Raw genomic sequence first — 18,506 nt, 5'->3', positions numbered from 1 at the left:
AGCAAGATCCATGCCCAGCCCAGAGCCTGATGCACAGCTCTATCTCACATATTATGAGATGGTGACCTGAGCCGAAATTAAGAGTCCAATGCTTAGCCAACTGGACCACCCAGGTGCCCTCAAACTGAAAGACTAAATCTTTGCATTCTTTGTTCTATGAGAGTTCACTGTACGTTCTGTTTCAAACCACATAACCAACCTGATCACCTGCCAACTCTCCCACCATACAATGCTAGAACAACTGGGTAAAATATATTAAATGCCTGTTGGATCGATCATTTAGCACACTTACCGAGCATCTAATAGTTGCACAGGCTCTGTTCTAGGCACTGAGGATGTACAGAAAACAAAACAGCCAAGAGTCAGCCTACCAGTTGAACTTTTACTTTAGGTTCATATAACTGAAGTGAAAGAAAGAAGGGGCCAGAAACCAAGGGGAGAGAAAATTTGTTGAGAGCGTGTGAGATGACACGTAGCTTCTCTGAGGAGACTTGCCTATCTCTGTGACCTTCCTAATGTCCAAAGAAAAACAAGAGATAATACATCAGCTGTTACTGAGACCCCTCCATATATGAGGCTTGACCCTTAAAGGGCTATACTCTAAGTCCAACAGTAGTCTTAAAATATCTCATTGCAAATGGAACAGTAAAGAATCTTGTTGGGTTGTCGTGAGCCCTATATGGGAAAGAAACCAACTCCTGAAAATTTTGACTACTAGCCTGGGCTTCTGTGGGATTGGCATAGGAGATTGAGACTTATTTTCTCAATGTAGTTAGGGAACTTCCAGCCAAAAAATTAATATTATGCATGATCCTGGATCTGCAATGCTTGCTCCTCCCTGGGGCACCTTAGAGAAACAAATGCAAAATTTTTTAGAAGAATATGCTCTGAAACCAAGTTACAAAGGATTTCTACAAGCAAAATACAGCTTTCCATAAATTTGCAGTCTAAAGGTCCAAAGTTCAAACGGGAACAATCTGCCTTGAGCCAAATTCTACAGACAAAACAGCAGATCTCCCCCAATACTTCAGATAATATAACCATTAGATAAAACTTAAGTATGTTTAGAATGTTAAAGACTTAAAAGAAATTAAAACTATAAGAATAAGAGAATATTAAAAATGCAGTTAAAAAAGTAGAATGTATATAAGAAAATTGTAGCCACTGAAATCAGAAATTTATTGGATGGTGTAAACCGTATATTAGATACCACTGTAGAGAGTACCAGCAAATTGGAAAAGAGATTTGGGGAAATCACTCCGATGGCATCAGAAAAATCAAGAATGCTTAAATATGAAAGAGTAGTTTTAAGACAAAAAAAAGATAGGATAACTGAGCCCAGTACACATCCAGACAGAGTTGCAGAGGCAAGAACGGAGCTTTTATTAGATGTGCTTAAACAGCTTTCTCCAAAGTTCCTAATATCATGCTTATGGCTGTCAAATTATATAGAACATAAACTTACTCATCTCTTTCTCATTTCATATGAATGATCTCTGCTATTCTCTTTTTTGTTATAGGATAAGAGCTTTTGGGGGGTGATATTTTATTTAGAAGGTAACTTTTCCTAAACTGTAGTAACTTCTCTTTGAAGATACTCTGACCTCAATGGTTGCTGCTCAAGAGTATGAAGCTCATCTAAAATGTCAAGCACCACAACTTATTTCAGTAGATGGAAACAAACATAGATGGCTATCTTCTTGTAAAAATAGTTCATTGTTTACTGTACATAACCCTAGTAATGCCACGGACTTATCTTCTATGGAGTTCTTAGTTTTGCGGAATCATTTCTTATAGAAACATACATAAAATGTATCTATTACACATGCATAAAAAACTGGCTAAAAATACTTTTCAAATGCCTCAGTCTGTGTTTGAGGATATTCTTCTACCCATTTTAAAATACTTTCCCTGAGAGAATAAGCAAAAAGGGAAGAAGTTGTCCTACTGTTGACAATAAAGAGCTGTTGACATACAATCAATTAATACTTCTTTCCTTTCTCATTACCTGAGGAGCATCTGGTTTTAGTCCAATTAAACTTTATTGACTTTCATTGGATAACATGACATGACATAAATAAAGCACATACTTGTAATAGGGATCAGGATAAGCTGGAAGGCAATTAAAAGCTATTACTATGCAGCAAATGGTCTTAAAGAATCAGAAAAGCAAATGGAATATTCCAAATGATGTGCATTTGTTAGGCTTTTCAGTTAATATATTCTTTACCACAAAGAAGATATCTTGTATAAAAGGAAATAGAAGGCAAAGGGTTTAGTGTTAGCTTTAACTAAACCACATATAAACGGATTACCATCTGGGGCTCAGTTTTTCTTCTCTATTAAAAAAAATGGTGTGGGGATAGGATGGGTTCAAGGAAATGAATTCTGAAGTTTTTTAGCCTTAAAATTCGTTTGGGTGCACATGCTATTTTCTTGAAACATATTAAATTATGTTATAAATATTTAAAATTTAAGGTAGTTAAAAGTCCCATATTACCTTTAAACATATAAAGCATTTACGGAGCATACAGCAAAACGTTATTTCAATCGTAAGTATCATGAAAACACCACATTAATTCATGGCACAAATATCCCACCACATTATCCTGTTATAAATATTAAAAAGTTTTATTAAAATAAACCATTCTATAGACTACATATGCTGCAAACTAGTAACATCTTTTTTTAAAACATTTTCTTCTACCTGTTACAAATGAAACCAGAGTTTCCTTCAAAACAGACCTTTTTTTTTTTAAAAATATTTATTTTTGAGAGAGAGAGAGAAAGAGAGAGAGCGAGCGAGCAGGGGAGGGTCAGAGAGAGAGGGAGACGCAGAATCTGAAGACAGACTCCAGGCTCTGGGCTAGCTGTGAGCACAGAGCCTGACATGGGTCTCAAACCCACAGACTGTGAGATCATGACCTGAGGTGAAGTTGGATGCTTAACTGACTGAGCCACCCAGGCACCCCATAAACTAGTAACATCTTAAAGGAACATATAGTCACAATTATTTTGTATCAAACTTAAATTTACTTCAAATTTCAATATTAAAATTTCTTGTGTAAACCATTAATAAAAAAAGGCCACCATGGAACGTTCAAGCCTACAAGAAAACTAATGAACCTCTTAAGAGTTATGACAGTTACAATTCATTTCCAAAAATTAGGAATTAATCAATTTTAGGGAAATTCAGTTTACTTTATCCAAATATTTTCCTGATTTTTATTTTTTAAATATTTCAGCAACCATAGGAAAAATAAGTGATCAGAAAATACACAGAAAGTATCCAACAACAGTGTTGATCTTGTTTCTCCCAAATACTGACTCTGCCATTGACATTTTCCTAGCATATTATTTGATTTCATATTTGTTACCTGCAATTTATGGAGTCTGCATTGTCTGATTGTCGTAATTTTCAAACAGAGTAAAATCTTTAACATTTTTCTTCCAATCACATGATGGCCTCTAGGCAGGGAAGTGTGTTACCACAGACACTGAATATTAATGTAGACGTAAAAAACTCAACGGAACCCACTGGATCCTTCCATTCTTGGCATGTTCAATGAGGGTGATTTCCTAAGTGGAAGCCATGCACTGATGCTCTTTGATTAAAAGGGAAACAGTTACAGTTAAAGCTGGCAGTTGCACCCTTGCTGTGTCAATAATTTTGGGATAACAGCCTCTTCTCAGTATATACTTTTCCTACTGCTTTAATGACGTAGCACAAACAGGAAGGACGGTGCTGTGAAAAGAACTACAGAGTACTATAGAAATATGAGTTACTATTGTTTAGGAGATTAACGATCCACATTTCCTAAGGCATTGTTGTGCCTTTTAAACTAGTAGTAAGCATGATTTTGGAAGCTGGAAGGCTGGGGCTTTCTAGAAGACGCTAATTGCCACTAGAAACCTTCCTCTCAAAATAGAGGTTCAAAAGAAAGCAGGTGACTAAGATATTCTTTTGCAGATCTTCTGATCTATTCTTTCATGAGCCCACAAGCTTTTTCATGCTCGCGTATTAAAATTTTCCATCGAAGAGATAAATGGACGTACAGTGGAGAAGAGTAAAGATCTGGTAGGCTGCTCCGGCTGCCATAATAAGACACAGACCGAGGGACTGACAAAACAGAAATTAATTTTCCCACGGTTCTGGCAGTTGGGAGGTCAAAATCAAGGTCCGCCAGAATCAGTTTCTGGTGAGCGTTTCTTCCAGGCCTGCAGGGAGCTGTCTTCCCTCTGTCCTCACTTAGTAGACGGAGCAAGCTACCTCGCTGGCATTTCTTCTCACAACAGCAATTCCCATGGAACCAAGGCCTCACCCTCACGGTCCCACTTAACCTTAATGACTACTTTAGAGTTCCCATCATCAAATAAAGTCACATGGAGGGGGGTGAGGGGAGTGGAGCTTCAACATATCAATTTGGGGAGAAACACACATGGGCGCAAGCTCCCTGTTTAAAATTTAGTCGTTGTGTAACTTGACAAATCAATTTCATATTCTGAATTCTCCAATGCCTCACCTGTGCAACAGGTTAATAAGCACTCCTTATTATTAAAGGGGATAATGTATATTTTAAAGTATTTTTATAAACTGTGAAGTATTGTTTTAAGGTCTTATTTTCTAGACTTTCCCCATTTATTCAAATTAAGCAGTAATTTCTTTATTCCCTCTCTCTCTCTCTCAATAATTTTTTTGGCTACAGAAGATGTTTATATACAAGTATGCCCATATAATAATTTCTTAATTTTTAAAAATATTTTAAAACATATTTTATTTTATTTTTGAGAAAGTGAAAGCAGGGGAGGGTCAGAGAGAGAGGGAGACAGAGGATCTGAAGAGGGCTCTGTGCAAGAGCCCAATGCGGGGCTCAAACTCACAAACTGTGAGATTGTCACTGAGCTGAAGTTGAATGCTCAACCGACCTGTGCTTCCCAGGTGCCCCGATAACTTCTTAGTTTCTTCCTACAAGGTATTAATTTCTTTTTAAAATGTTTTTATTTGAGAGAGAGAAAGCATGAGCAGGGGAGGGGCAGAGAGAGACGGAGAGAGACAATCCCAAGCAGGCTCCATGCTGTCAGTGCAGAGCCTGACATGGGGCCTGATGTCCCAAACCGAGAGATCAAAACCCGAGCTGAGATCAAGAGTCAGACCACCTGAGCCACCCAGGAGCACAAGAAAACCCTTAAAAACATTCCATTTTCATTTATAAATTTTTAAAGGCGAAAATATGCCTAAATAGTTTTAAAAGTACTTTTAATATCATGTGGAGTGTTTATATAGGATAATGTATCACCAGCATAAATGGTGGAAAGAATGTGCATTAGGGAGATAATTCCATGTGTGTTGCTAAAATGTGCTTCAATCCTATATAATGAACTCATATGTGAAGGCCCTTTGCATTTAACACGGGAAAACGTAAACGTGAATGAAACTTAGCTTTCTATGGCATTGACTTTGAAAATCTGATTAAGACAGATGTCTTTAGCTGATCGTTCTTCAATGTCACGTTGTCATAGTTCCCATCAGCAAGATGTTTTAAAGGCGTTCGATTAATATTGCACGCCAGAACTGAAATTACATCCTTTGTCGTTCGGTTCCTAATGGTGCGAGTGATATCTATCAAGTAGTGTTTTATGAAGCGTGCGTGATTTTTATTGCAGGCTGTTTCCACAAATCTTTTTCAGGTTTCGGAAAGACTGCTTACAATAAATAGGCCCCTCAGCTGAAAATCAGGATGATTCTTAAAACTGAGGTGGTCTGGATAATTAGAATTTACTTATCAATAAAAAACAAATCTTTGCCTGAATCTGCTGCATGCCCACTTGCATGGTCTTGAATAGATCTGCTTCTGCCAGAATGTTTTCCTAAATCACTTGTTATAATATATGCAAAATATGTGCTAAGCACGCATCACTCAGAAAACCTTCATCGGTATGCACGTGCATTATCTGCCGAGTAAGGAAAACGTGTGGAATACGGATGTAGTTTACACTAAATATTGTACGCTCACTGGGTTTGTGCTATAGGAGTATATATTTTATTTTTTAAATATAATTGCTAATTTGGTTTTTTTACCTTCATTTATTTTGAGAGAGAGTACGTGTGCATACCAGTGGGGGAGGGATAGAGGGAAAGGGAGAGAAATAATCTCAGGCAGGCTCCACACCGTCAGCACAGAGCCCGGCACGGGGCTCGATCCCACGAGGTGTGAGATCATGACCTGAGTTGAAATCAAGAGTTGGACGCTCAAAGACTGAGCTACCCAGGCGCCCCAATGACAAATATATTTTTATGAGAAATTAGTGTCCTGACATTAATTTCAAAATTTCTGAAACCCAACCATATCAAACATGTCATTTTCATTTAGTAAAGACCCAGAGACCTAATAAAATCTTACATATATATAAATTAGGAGATTACAAGTGAAAAAAAGATATTTATATAAATAAATAAATATAGATGTAAACTCCTGATGCTACCTTTAATACATTCTATTCTTTCACCGTCAGTTAACTTTTATTGATAAAATTAGGGGGATAGATTATGATTTCTAGTATCTTTTCATGGCTAAAAAAATTCCACAATTCTCTAGCATTTTTTACGTATATGCGTCTGTCTGTGTGCACCCCTATACACACAGTTTAAAGCTTTGGCTGCTGGTTTTAAGTATCACATGCTATTATGCTGCATCATTTTACATTTTATAAAATATAAATGTACTCAAGGCTCTGGGCATTCTGCATAGCTGGTCTCTTTCTCTTCTGCTGTGTGGCTACAGTGGCCGTGAAGAGCCTGAACCCAAGGTCAAGGTGCCCAAGGGCTGCAGGACGCTCTGAGGACCAGCTTGGGCCCTAAGGGCACCATGAAGATGGTGGCTCCTGGAGACACCAAGCTTACTAACTACGGCAATGTGCTGCTTCACAAAATGCCAATTCAGCCAACCAACAGCCTCTTTAATAGCCAAAGTAGCCCAAAATGACATGGTGGTTGTACCATCTCCAATGTTCTAATCACTGGAGGACTGATCAAACAGGTGAATCGCTACGTTTCTGAAGTTCTTTGTCCCAGACAGATAGTAACAGTCAGATTTGAATCTGCAAAGGAAAAGGTACTTTGGTTTTTGGAACAAGTCAAAGTGAGCAAAGAGAGGGACAGGGTAACACAGGGTCGTGGCCAGAATATCACTGTATACTAAAGCTCATGCTCAAAGTGCTAATGTCCTAAGAGAGACTGTGGCAGACTCCATTTGGGCCGTTACAAAACAAGATGAACCTACTGACTACTTTCATGGTTGATGTTAAGGAGATGAAGCATAAATCTGAAACCAATACAAGCTTCATCAGCGGTCCTGTTTTGGACCAAAGGACATGGCATCCTGATGTGAAAAAAAAAAAAAAGAGCAGACCATTCATAATCCTATGTGCGATGTGTCAGAAGAATATGAAGAAAATAAGTGAATTCTTTTATAAGAATGCAGAAGGGAGAGAGCAAGTAGTAAAGGCTGAGAGAAAATTTATTGAAGATAGACTATAAAAAATGATAGCACTGAAAGAGCAAGTCCATGCTGATTCAGAGAAAAGATGTGTTGTTATTTAATCAAGGGAAGTTTCCCTTAGATGCTCTTGCAAAAGAAGGCACAGCAGCTCCGTGCAGGGCTAAAGAGAGAAATACGGAAAGGCTGACTCTCGCCTGTGGGAGGGTAGCTGAACATTCTTTGGATGACCTAAGTCCTGACTGGGACATGCTGGCCTTGTCTTGTCTATGAGGATACACTGGGAGAAGAGAAATTGCCTTTATTGAGAATTATTCACAATATTGGTCAAAGGACCATATAAGCACATACTCAAATCAAGGACGCAGTAAGAGATGGCTTGCGGGCTGTCGAAAGTTCTATGGCTGATGGCTGTGTCGTCCTGGGGGCTGGAGCAGGGGCGGTGGCAACGGCAGATGCCCCAGATTATAAGCCTGCTGTCAAAAGGAAGCCCAACTTGGCGTTCAAGCATCCGCTAATGCCGCGGCTCATGACTGTCGCCTCTCTTGCCCAGAGCTCTGACTTTGACTTTCTGGTGAATTAAAATTAAAGCTAGAGGAGAACATTCAGAATCAGGAGGACTTAAACACAGGGGATAACTAGTGTGAGAAGAAACAGCTTTTTCACTCCTGCTGTGTGACAGCCACCGACATTCTCCTGGTTGATGAGATCACGTGAGTTGCAATGTCTTCTCTAGGAGGTTGAACTTCCTCTATTATATCCATCAGGAAGACACAGTGATCTTAAGAACAGAGCTAGAGAATTTTTGTCCGAACTCCAAATGATTTGCAAAGGAACTTCCCATATGAAGGGGAGAACGCTGGCACCCACCCAAATTCTAAAGTCCTGGAATTACAGTTACAGTACTTTTTCAACCGCACTGCAGTGTACATACATAAAGCAGTCCATTTTTAGCAATGAACATGATGTTTGCTTTAGCTTCCATGATCCAAAAAGTGCACGTTAGAAAAGCATATGTGATCTACCTTGCTATTAAACATTCCTTCAAAAACGAAACAAAAACATCTACTCAAGATGAAACAATTGATCAAAGATGTTATAAAGGACAAGAGCAAAGGGTTTGTGCTGGGACCGGTCTCCCCTTGGGCTCTATCTCCATAGTTGATGGAAGATAAAGCTGGCTACATCTCTCCTGAGTTAGCTGTGGTCTTTAGGGACCTCACAGACATGTGGCTTTGCCAACTATATGTCTGTTATCAAGGAGAATAAAAATATTAACATTAAGATCGACAGTCTTAGCCAGCATTGCCCTGCACATTCATCTTGTTTGGATAATTGCACATTTAAAATTAGCGTCTACCTCTCTGGTTGTAGACGTTAGGGAATAACGTGCAGGAAAAGGGTTTTCAAGTTCTAATTCCCCATGGCAGATCACTGCAATTCTCATTAATTCTATAAGGAAGAACTTGCCTCTCGTCAATGTTTACTTGAATTTTTTGTGCTGTATGTGGTTCGCTGCAGGCACGGCGATAGTTCACTTATAAAACATTCTCTCCATTAGTGAGAATCGATTTTCTAAAGCATTCCAACACGTCCATATCCAGTCTATAACAATTCCTTTAACCCCTATTGCTCAAAAAAAAAAAAACCTGTGTGCTTAAAAGATAATGCTCTCACAAGAGACAAGAAAAAAAAGAAAAAGAAAAAGGGAACTACATATTTTTCTCTATTTTATTTATTTATTTATTTATTCATTGCTAGCCATGAGTAAATTACTTTACCAGTGATTCTAGAAAAGAGTTACTACAAATATAAAAGGGAGTTCCTAAAAATCTAGGCTTAATGTAACTTTTTTTTATATATCCTAGATGCAAAAATGGGAGGCACAATGGGAGGAAGAAATCTACAGAGGAAACTTACACTCATTAAAGTTTGTTAGGGGTGCCTGGGTGGCTCAGTCGGTTGAGCGTCCGGCTTTGGCTCAGGTCATGATCTCACAGTTTGTGGGTTCGAGCCCCACATTGGGCTCTGTGCTGACAGCTCAGAGCCTGGAGCCTGCTGCGGATTCTGTGTCTCCCTCTCCTTCTGACCCTCCCCTGCTCACACTGTCTCTCTCTCAAAAATAAATAAAACATTAAAAAAATTAATAAAGTTTATTAAATTCATTAGGCTGTGTACTCAACATACATTATTTTATTTACTTTCACAACCATTTTAAACTGTCACTACCTATTCCTATTTAATAAGCAAGAAATGAAAGTTCTGACAAATTAAGAAGTCTGGCAATGGACATAGAATAGGACTCCAAAGCTTTTCATACTAATTTATACCAGATTGATTATTTTTGTCAGTTTTGATTTAGACATTTGTCAAGAAGAAAATGAAGATGAAACATCAGCTTTCATATTATACTGCAGACCACGGAAACATTGGCCTTAAACAACACATTATAGTAATAGTAGATGTACTTAACAGATACATATGGAACATTCCATCCAAAAACTGCAGAACGCACACTGTTCTCCGTGCATACGCAACATTCTCCAGGATAGATCACAGGCTAGGTTATAAACCACATCTCAATAAGTTCAAGAAGAATGAAATCCTATCAAGTTTCCTCTTTAGCCATAATGGTACAAAAATAGAATTCAATTACAAGAAGTAAAATAAAAAACCCGCAAAAATGTAAAAATTAGACAATATGTTACTAAACAACCAACGTGTCAATGAAGAAATCAAATAACAAATGAACAAATACCTAGAGACGGAGACAAACAGTAACGCGACGCCCAAAATTCTGGGGTGTGGCCGAAGTGCTTCTTCAGAGGGAAGACCTCGTAACGCAGGCTTGCCTCAAAAAAACAAAAACAAAAACCACCCCCCAAAAACCAACCAACTCAAACAATCTAACTCTGCACATAAAAGAGCTACAAAAAGAACAAAGCCCAAAGTCAATAGAAAAAAAAATGAAACAATAAAGATCAGTGAAACTAAACCCTAGTTCATTGAAAAGATAAAATTGACAAACCATTAATCAACCAAGGGAAAAAGAGAGAGAGGGTTCTAATAAACAAAGTCATAAATGAAACAGAACTTACAAATGACACCACTGGATTAGAAATGATCGTATGAGATTACTCTGAATAACTAGACACCAATAAACTGGACAAACTAGAAGAAATGAATTAATTTCTAAAAACATACAGTCTTCTGAGTCATGAAGAAATTAAAAAATCTGAATAGACTGATTAACAGTAAAAAGGCTGGGGGCACCTGGGTGGCTCAGCCGGTTAAGCGTCCGACTTCGGCTCAGGTCATGATCTCATGTTTCATGGGTTCAAGCCCCGCATCGGGCTCTGTGCTGACGGCTAGCTCAGAGCCTGGAGCCTGCTTCAGATTCTGTGTCTCCCTCTCTCTCCGACCCTCCCCTGCTCATAGTGTCTCTCTCTCTCTCAAAAATAAATAAAAACATTAAGAAAAAAACAAATGTATAAAGGCTGAATTGGTAATCAAAAGCCTCCTGACAAACAAAAAGTTTAGGACCAGATGGCTTCACTAATAAATTATACTAAACATTCAAAGAAGATTTAATACCTATCCTTCTGAATTCTTCCAAAATATTGACGAAGAGGGAACATCTCCACATTCATTTTATGAGACCAGTGTCACCCTGATATCAAAGCCAGACAAGAAAGTCACGAAAAAAAGAAAATTATAGGCCAATTCATTGATGAACATAGATGGAAAATTCTCAACAAAATATTAGCAAACTTAATTCAATAATACAGTAAAAGGATTATATGCCATGATCAAGTGGAATTTATTCCAGGAATGCAAGTTGGTTCAACATCATATCCATAAACCAATCAATATGATCCAGCACATTAACAAAATGAAGAATAAAAATCATACGGTCATCTCAGTAGATGGCAGAAAAAGTAGGTGATGAAATTCAACATCTGAGTATGATAAAAATTCTTAACCCAGTGGGTATAACGGGAATCTACCTCAACATAATATAGGCCACATATGACAAATCCACAGTTGACGCTTATTCAATGGTAAAAAGCAGAAAGCTCTCTCTCTAAGATCAAGAATAAGACAAGGAGGCCGACTCTTGTCATTTTTATTCAACATAGCACTGGAATCCCTAGCCATAGCAATTAGGCAAGAAAAAGAAATAAAAGGGAACCAAATTGGAAAGGCAATAGTAAAACACACTTTTTACAGATGATATGATACTACATGTGGAAAATCCTTAAGACTCCACCCCAAAAACATTAGAATAAACGAATTCAGTAAAGTAGAAGGATTCAAAATCAACATCCAGGAATCTGTAGCATTTATATAAGTAATAATGTATTATCAGAAAGAGAAATAAAAAATTCCATTTATAATTACAACAAAAAGAATGAAATACGTAGGAATAAATTTAACCCAGGCGGTGAAAGACCTGTATGATAAAAATGAGAAGACACTGATGAAAGAAATTGAAAATATAAATAAACGAAAAGATTCTATGCTCATCACTGGAAGAATACTGTTAAAATGTCCATACTACCCAAAGTAATCTATAGATTAAATGCAATCTTCATCAAAATGCTAACGGCATTTCTCACAGAAGCAGAAGAAATAATTCTTAAATTTTTATGGAACCATAAAAAAATCCTGAAGAACCAAAGCCATCTTGAGAGAGAAGAACAAAACTGGAGGTATTACGTTCCCTGATTTTAAACTATACCATGAAGCCACTGTATTTGTATAAAAACAGATAGGCAGATCACGAGAACTGAACTCGATTAAACAGGACCACATGTATGGACAATTAATTTATGACAAAGGAGCCAAGAACACACAATGGAGAAAGGAGTCTCTTCAATAATGGTGTCGAAAAACATAGACAGCCACATGCGAAAGAATGAAAGTGGACCACTATCGTAATCCATACTCAAAAATTAATTCAAATGGATTAAATACTTCTAAGAACCAAAAGCACAAAATTCCTGAAAGCAAATACTCAACATCAGTCTTAGCAATATTTTGTGGATTTGACTCCAAAGGCAAAGGAAACAAAAGCAAAAATAAATATGGGATTATATCGAACTAAAAAGCTTCTCCACAATGAAAATTATGATCAAAATGAAAAGGCAGCCTCCTGAATGGGATATTTTTGCAAATTATATATCTAAGGATTGATATCCAAAATATACACAAAATTCATAACACTTAAAAACAAAAAATCAACCTCATTGAAAATAAATAGACATTTTCCCAGAGACGTACTCAAGTCTTAGCACAAGGATGGAGAGGAAAAGAAATCCTCATACACCGTTGGTGGGAACGCACACTGATGCAGACACTACAGAGAACAATACAGAAGGTCCTCAAAATATTAAGAACAAAACTACCATATGACCCAGCAATTTCACTTCTGGGTATTTATCTGAAGAATACAAAAACGCGACTTTAAAAAGATTTATGTTCCCCTACACATTCACTGCAGCATTATTCATAATAGGCAAGAAATAGAAAGAACGTAAACCTCCCTCAATGGATGACATATATATTATTACTATATTATAATAATGTAATACTGTATTTTATAATATTATGTATTATATCTTATTACATATAAAATATTATAAAGAAAATACCACTCAGCTGTAAAAAAGAATGAACTCTTACCACCTGCAAACGACATGGATAGGACTTCAAGAGAGTACGCCCAGTGAAATAAGGCAGATGGAGAAAGACAAATACAGTATGCTTAAAACTCATATGTGTAATCTAAAAAATTACAAATGAACAAAACAAAAACTTGTAGACCGGTGGTCACCACTGGGGACAAGGGAAAGGGTGAATTAATGGGTGAAGGTGATCAACTCAGTTTGTAGGGCATACAGATGCCAAATCAGCATACTGAACCCCTGAAACTTATGTAATGTTACACAATGATTTTACCCCGTTATAAAATAGTACTGTAGAAATTCAGTTTTGTTTTAACTTTTTAGAAATTAGACTTAAAAAAATTTTTTTGTGATGTTTATTTTTGAGTGAAAGACATAGCACGACTCGGGGAGGGACGGAGAGAGAAGGAGACAGAATCGGAAGCAGGCTCCAGGCTCCGAGCTGTCAGCCTAGAGCCCGACATGGGGCTCAAACTCACCAACAGTGAGATCATGACCTGAGCCAAAGTGAGATGCTCAACTGACTGAGCCACCCAGGTGCCCCACAAATTCAATTTTGAATGAAACAAATGCTGGCTTTATTTTGAGTCTGTGGTCAGAGTGGCATCTCTAAGACCACTGTGGAGACCACAACCTAGCAGCGACAGCAAAAGCATTGTTTGATCACAGGGAAACTATACAGTGTCTAAAAAGCTTTTTTTAACATTTTTTTTTCCTTCTTCTTATTGTTGAAAGACAGCACAAGCAGGGGAAGAGCAGAGAGCGAGAGAGGGAGACACAGAATCGAAGCAGGCTCCAGGATCTGAGCTGTTAATACAGAGCCCAACGTGGAGCTCAAACTCCATAACCACCAAGATCATGACTTGAGCCGAAGTTGGACGCTTAACAGACTGAGGCACCCCCCCAGGCGCCCTGAAACGACACAGCATTTTTAATGAGGAACACAGATAAAAGAAATAATGTGGATGTTATCTTCCAGTTTCATAAAGACGTCCTCTAGCATGTAGACACTACGTTGCCTCATTTTGAAATTTTCCAAAGCCAATGCATCTCGTTCTTGTGCTAAGAAACCAAAAATGTATTCGGTTACAAAATTTTTCTAAAAGCAATCATTCAAAAACCCAAACAAGACAAAAACACACACGATCCGAGATAGAATTCCTTTTCTTCTTGCCCTTACAATACATCTTCCGGTTGGCAGGTTATTTTACAAATTCACAAGAGTTGCTAATGTAAGCATAAAATATTTTTCCTGACGGGCTTAAGGGATTACCGGAGTTATCAAATCAAACAGCACGACAAAGCACAATCCCATAGGCTCATCTTTGATTATCACCACAATTTACAGACAAATATTTGAGACAGCATTATTAAAAGTTAATGGCCTTCTAGTTTATAAAGAACTGTTAACTCCTTAACTTCTCCCATCCAAGTACCAACCAGACCGGACCCTGCTTAGCTTCCGAGATCAGACCAGCTCGGGCGCGTTCAGGGTACTTTGGCCATAGACTTAACTCTATAACTTCTAACCTCCGTGATATACTGTCATGGGTACATTTTAGTGAGGACATCAAAATAGGGTCAAGTTCATATGTTACATTCAAAGCAAAATAGTATCGGCTTCCCTCCTACTTTCTTGCTTCTTACCTGTCATGTGAAAACACAGGGTTAATACTGATTTTTTTAATCTTATGCATGTAATAAAAACAGAGTAGGAGAACAGGATCAAAGTCCCATTTACATGATCATGTTGAATAACTGTCTTTCGTGCATGATACGGCCATTAGAGGCATCACAACCACAATACATCATTTGGCTTAAAAAATATTCACCGGAATCAACTGACAAAGACACATGCAATTAAATGCTTACTCAGGCAAATCAGAAGGTATTGTAACAAAGAATACTAATGAACTTTTGAACAACGAAGATCCTGAAATCCAAGTTAGAGGGGGCACGCTACTGCACAAAAATGAAAAGTGGCCTCAGACACATTCTTTAAATTCATAAATGTCCCACACATAATTAGCACTCAAAGCGACACATCATCAGGTGTCAGTGGCAAACACGTCGCCCCCGGCACGGAGTGACAAAGGGGTAAGTGGGGTGCCGAGGCTGTGATGTCTGCCACACTTTCATTCATGCTCCTCGCTCATGAGGACGAGCGTGATGCAAACGCTTTCCGATTTCAAGGCGAGTCAGAAATACGAAGATTTGTAACTGGCTAGACCTCATGGAGCTGCCGAGAAGGGAAACTACCCTCACCATGAAATGGTCACATCATGATCTAGTTTTCATCCTAAGTGGGGGAAAAAAAATTCGTTGTGAAGAAGCCGGCCAATGTTGTTGGTGAAAGAGGCTCACAACAAAAGAGGAAGGGAAGAAAAAAATAGTGCTCGTCGGGGTTATTTCTTCCAAGACGTCCCGCACAGGTCAGAGATGACGTAGGGGACCGCGAATTCAGTAGCATACCTTCCTTCAAGTGCTTTATTCCCCTTTCATTTAGAACACAGAAAAGAGTCAGAACAAGACAAAAGACAAGTAAAGAACCAAACTTCCAAAATAGCACACTACATTATTAATAGTGCCATATGAAGAGAATGACGGCTCTCAAAAGAGTACTTTTGTCTCAACTCTAATAACTCCCTAGGCTTTAAAGCAAATTTGAAACTTTCTTTTAAACAGGAAAAAAAAAAAAAACCACCCATCACGACCAGACTAGTTCTATCCCGTTCAAAACCACAGAAACAGCAACAGCAAAAACAAACCTCATTCTGCAACTTTTGCCAAACAGAAGATTTCAGCCTCGGCCCGCCTACCTTCTCGCAGGTAAATTAGTTCCGAGGATGCCAACTTCTCTTTACCCGGCACCGATCCATTAAATTTGAAATGAGAATCACAACAAAATTATACTAGTAGGAGTGTTTCAGTTAACTTTCCCTATACGAGATCACCATAACAACTTCGCTTCGAAATAAACCAATGTGATTTGAAAACAAAAGCAGTGGAAAGTATGATCTCTGAAAATGCACACCGATAGCACGTCTATATTGCGTGGATACAATTTGAAAGATCCATTGTAGCCAATGTAATGTCATTATCCTGACCTAACACACCTTAAATATATTTGTCTTCTCCAAGTATATTGCCAATGTGCGCAAAATTAAAGTCACCCCGCCCCTCCCCCCATCATCCCTTCTCAGCCATTTCACTTTTCCACTGAAATCACCATTTTCGACTTGAAAGTTTGGTGATTGTTTTACTTTTACCCTCTTTGATAGTTTGTATTTAACCATCAACAAGTTTGTTGATAGCTGATTAAAAACATATCTTGATTAGGTGCCCTCCACTAATTTCCCCTGCCTCACTGTTATCTGGACCCTTATCATCCCTCCCTCTCTACCTGTCGTTTATTTTTAATTTTTTAATGTTTTATTTATTTTTGAGAGAGAGAGAGAGAGAGAGAGAGACAGTGTGAGCAGGGGAGGGTCAGAGAGAGAGGGAGACACAGAATCCGAAGGAGGCTCCAGGCCCTGAGCTGTCAGCACAGAGCCCGACGCAGGGCTTGAACCCACGAACCGTGAGATCATGACCTGAGCCGAAGCCGGACGCTTAACCAACTGAGCCGCCCAGGCACCCCTCTACCTCTCATTTATTAAATGAAAACCCTCGTCTGCTAAGTATAAGCCATGTGAAAAACTATATACTGACATCTTTGTCTGACTCTCTCCATGCCAGTCTATCCTGCATAGAACAGACAACTTTGTTTCTGTAAATGCATTCTTCTCGAATCAACAAGGGTTCACTGCTGCCAAACCACAAGTCCAAATTTTATTTCCCCAATAACGTTCAAGTGGGAAACAGAGACAGAAGACAGGGTGCCTGGACTAAGGGAGCTTATGCCGTTTTTGGAGCCAGGACTTACATCCTTGAAGCAGCTAGAGCACAAATCTCAGGCAAGCGCTAAATAAATAAATAAATAAATAAATAAAAACCAATCCACACTAGAGGAGGAAAGCAAATATGGAAGCCTTCGCTCTGTGCTGGGGTTAACCTCGGGTAAACCGAAGGGCGAAGCAAAGATACGCACAAGTGATGAAGACGACCTGGAGGTGAGTAGCGACACTCGTTTGGCAAACACGTGACAAGCGAGTTCTGGAGAGATCACAGTGGGACCAACTGATGACTCTCAAATCCAAGGACAAGTTTTACTTGATATGGTGAGGTCACGTAGAGGTTCCGTCGAAGACATTTATTATGAGCACAGAAGGGGGAGGAGGATTAACCTGGGTGCTTGCCTAGGAGCCGAGGATCTTGGGCCAGCATCTGGCTGTGAAGGGACGACTCTACGTGTGGGAGACTCACTTGGTTATGGCTCATTCATTCCACATACACTTCCTGGGCACTTCCCACAGGAAGAGGGGTATTTTAGGCAAAAAAATTAGGCTTCAGCTAGGTTGATAATGGCTGAGAAATGTTTACATATTAGGATACTTTGTTGAGATATCTTATAGGCTGCGGAGTATTTGAGGAATTGTAAGGATGGCTGGAACTGGAGAAAAAGAACTGCATTACTTATGTGCCTAGTACGCATGGCTATTAGTATTTAAATCAGATCACAGTCCCCAATTTTATATATATTTTCTCCAGATTCATTCTATGCTCTACGTTGTTAATATAGTGTATCCACTTGGTGTTGGCGCCATTGCTATTTCTGAAATTAACTATTGCAGTTTCCTATGTAACCTACCAAATGCTTAGAAACTCCGTTTAGATATTCATTCCTTCATTAGAGCAATGCTTCTGAAGGGGAAGGAGGGGTCTTAATTTAAATAATTAATATCTTTAGAAATGCCTTGCGGGCTGATATTCCATCCAATTCCAATGAGTAAGACACAAATTATCTCCTTCATTTATTGATGGATTGCTTCATTCAAGGATTTATACAAAGACCTATACATTGGAGCCTAGAGTATTTCAGGTACTTGCCAGGGACTGGTGAGTCGGTGACACAGACACTTTCCTGCCCTCTTGCAGCTCCCACAGTGTCTGACTCCAAAGTTTTTTTCCTACTGTCCCATGGCGCCCTGCCACTCCTGGGTATAAACATACAAAGAGATCAAACAATATCTGGTAAATTATCTAAGAGATGAAACAGGCTCACTTCTGAAAGATTCACACGAGGCTTTTCTGATAAAGCAATGCTGGAGTTACCCCGAGGCAGGCACAGTTCAGGCAGAAAGACAGACAGACAGGCTTTCGGGACAATGGGAAAGAAGCACAAGAGGGAAGACAGTGTAAAGTAATAGGTCGGACTGGCTAG

The 18,506-nt window shown here is 38.7% G+C and overlaps 1 pseudogene; it reads left to right on the top strand.

The window, feature by feature from the left end:
• Nucleotides 1-5,937: 5,937 nt before the first annotated feature.
• LOC115300362 lies at nt 5,938-8,213 on the top strand (annotated as a pseudogene).
• Nucleotides 8,214-18,506: the final 10,293 nt, after the last annotated feature.

The sequence above is a fragment of the Suricata suricatta genome, chromosome 1 (genome assembly GCF_006229205.1).
Source record: "Suricata suricatta isolate VVHF042 chromosome 1, meerkat_22Aug2017_6uvM2_HiC, whole genome shotgun sequence".
Lineage (NCBI taxonomy): Eukaryota > Metazoa > Chordata > Mammalia > Carnivora > Herpestidae > Suricata > Suricata suricatta.
Note: the sequence above shows the minus strand (reverse complement) of the source record. Positions and strands in the feature narration are given on the sequence as shown.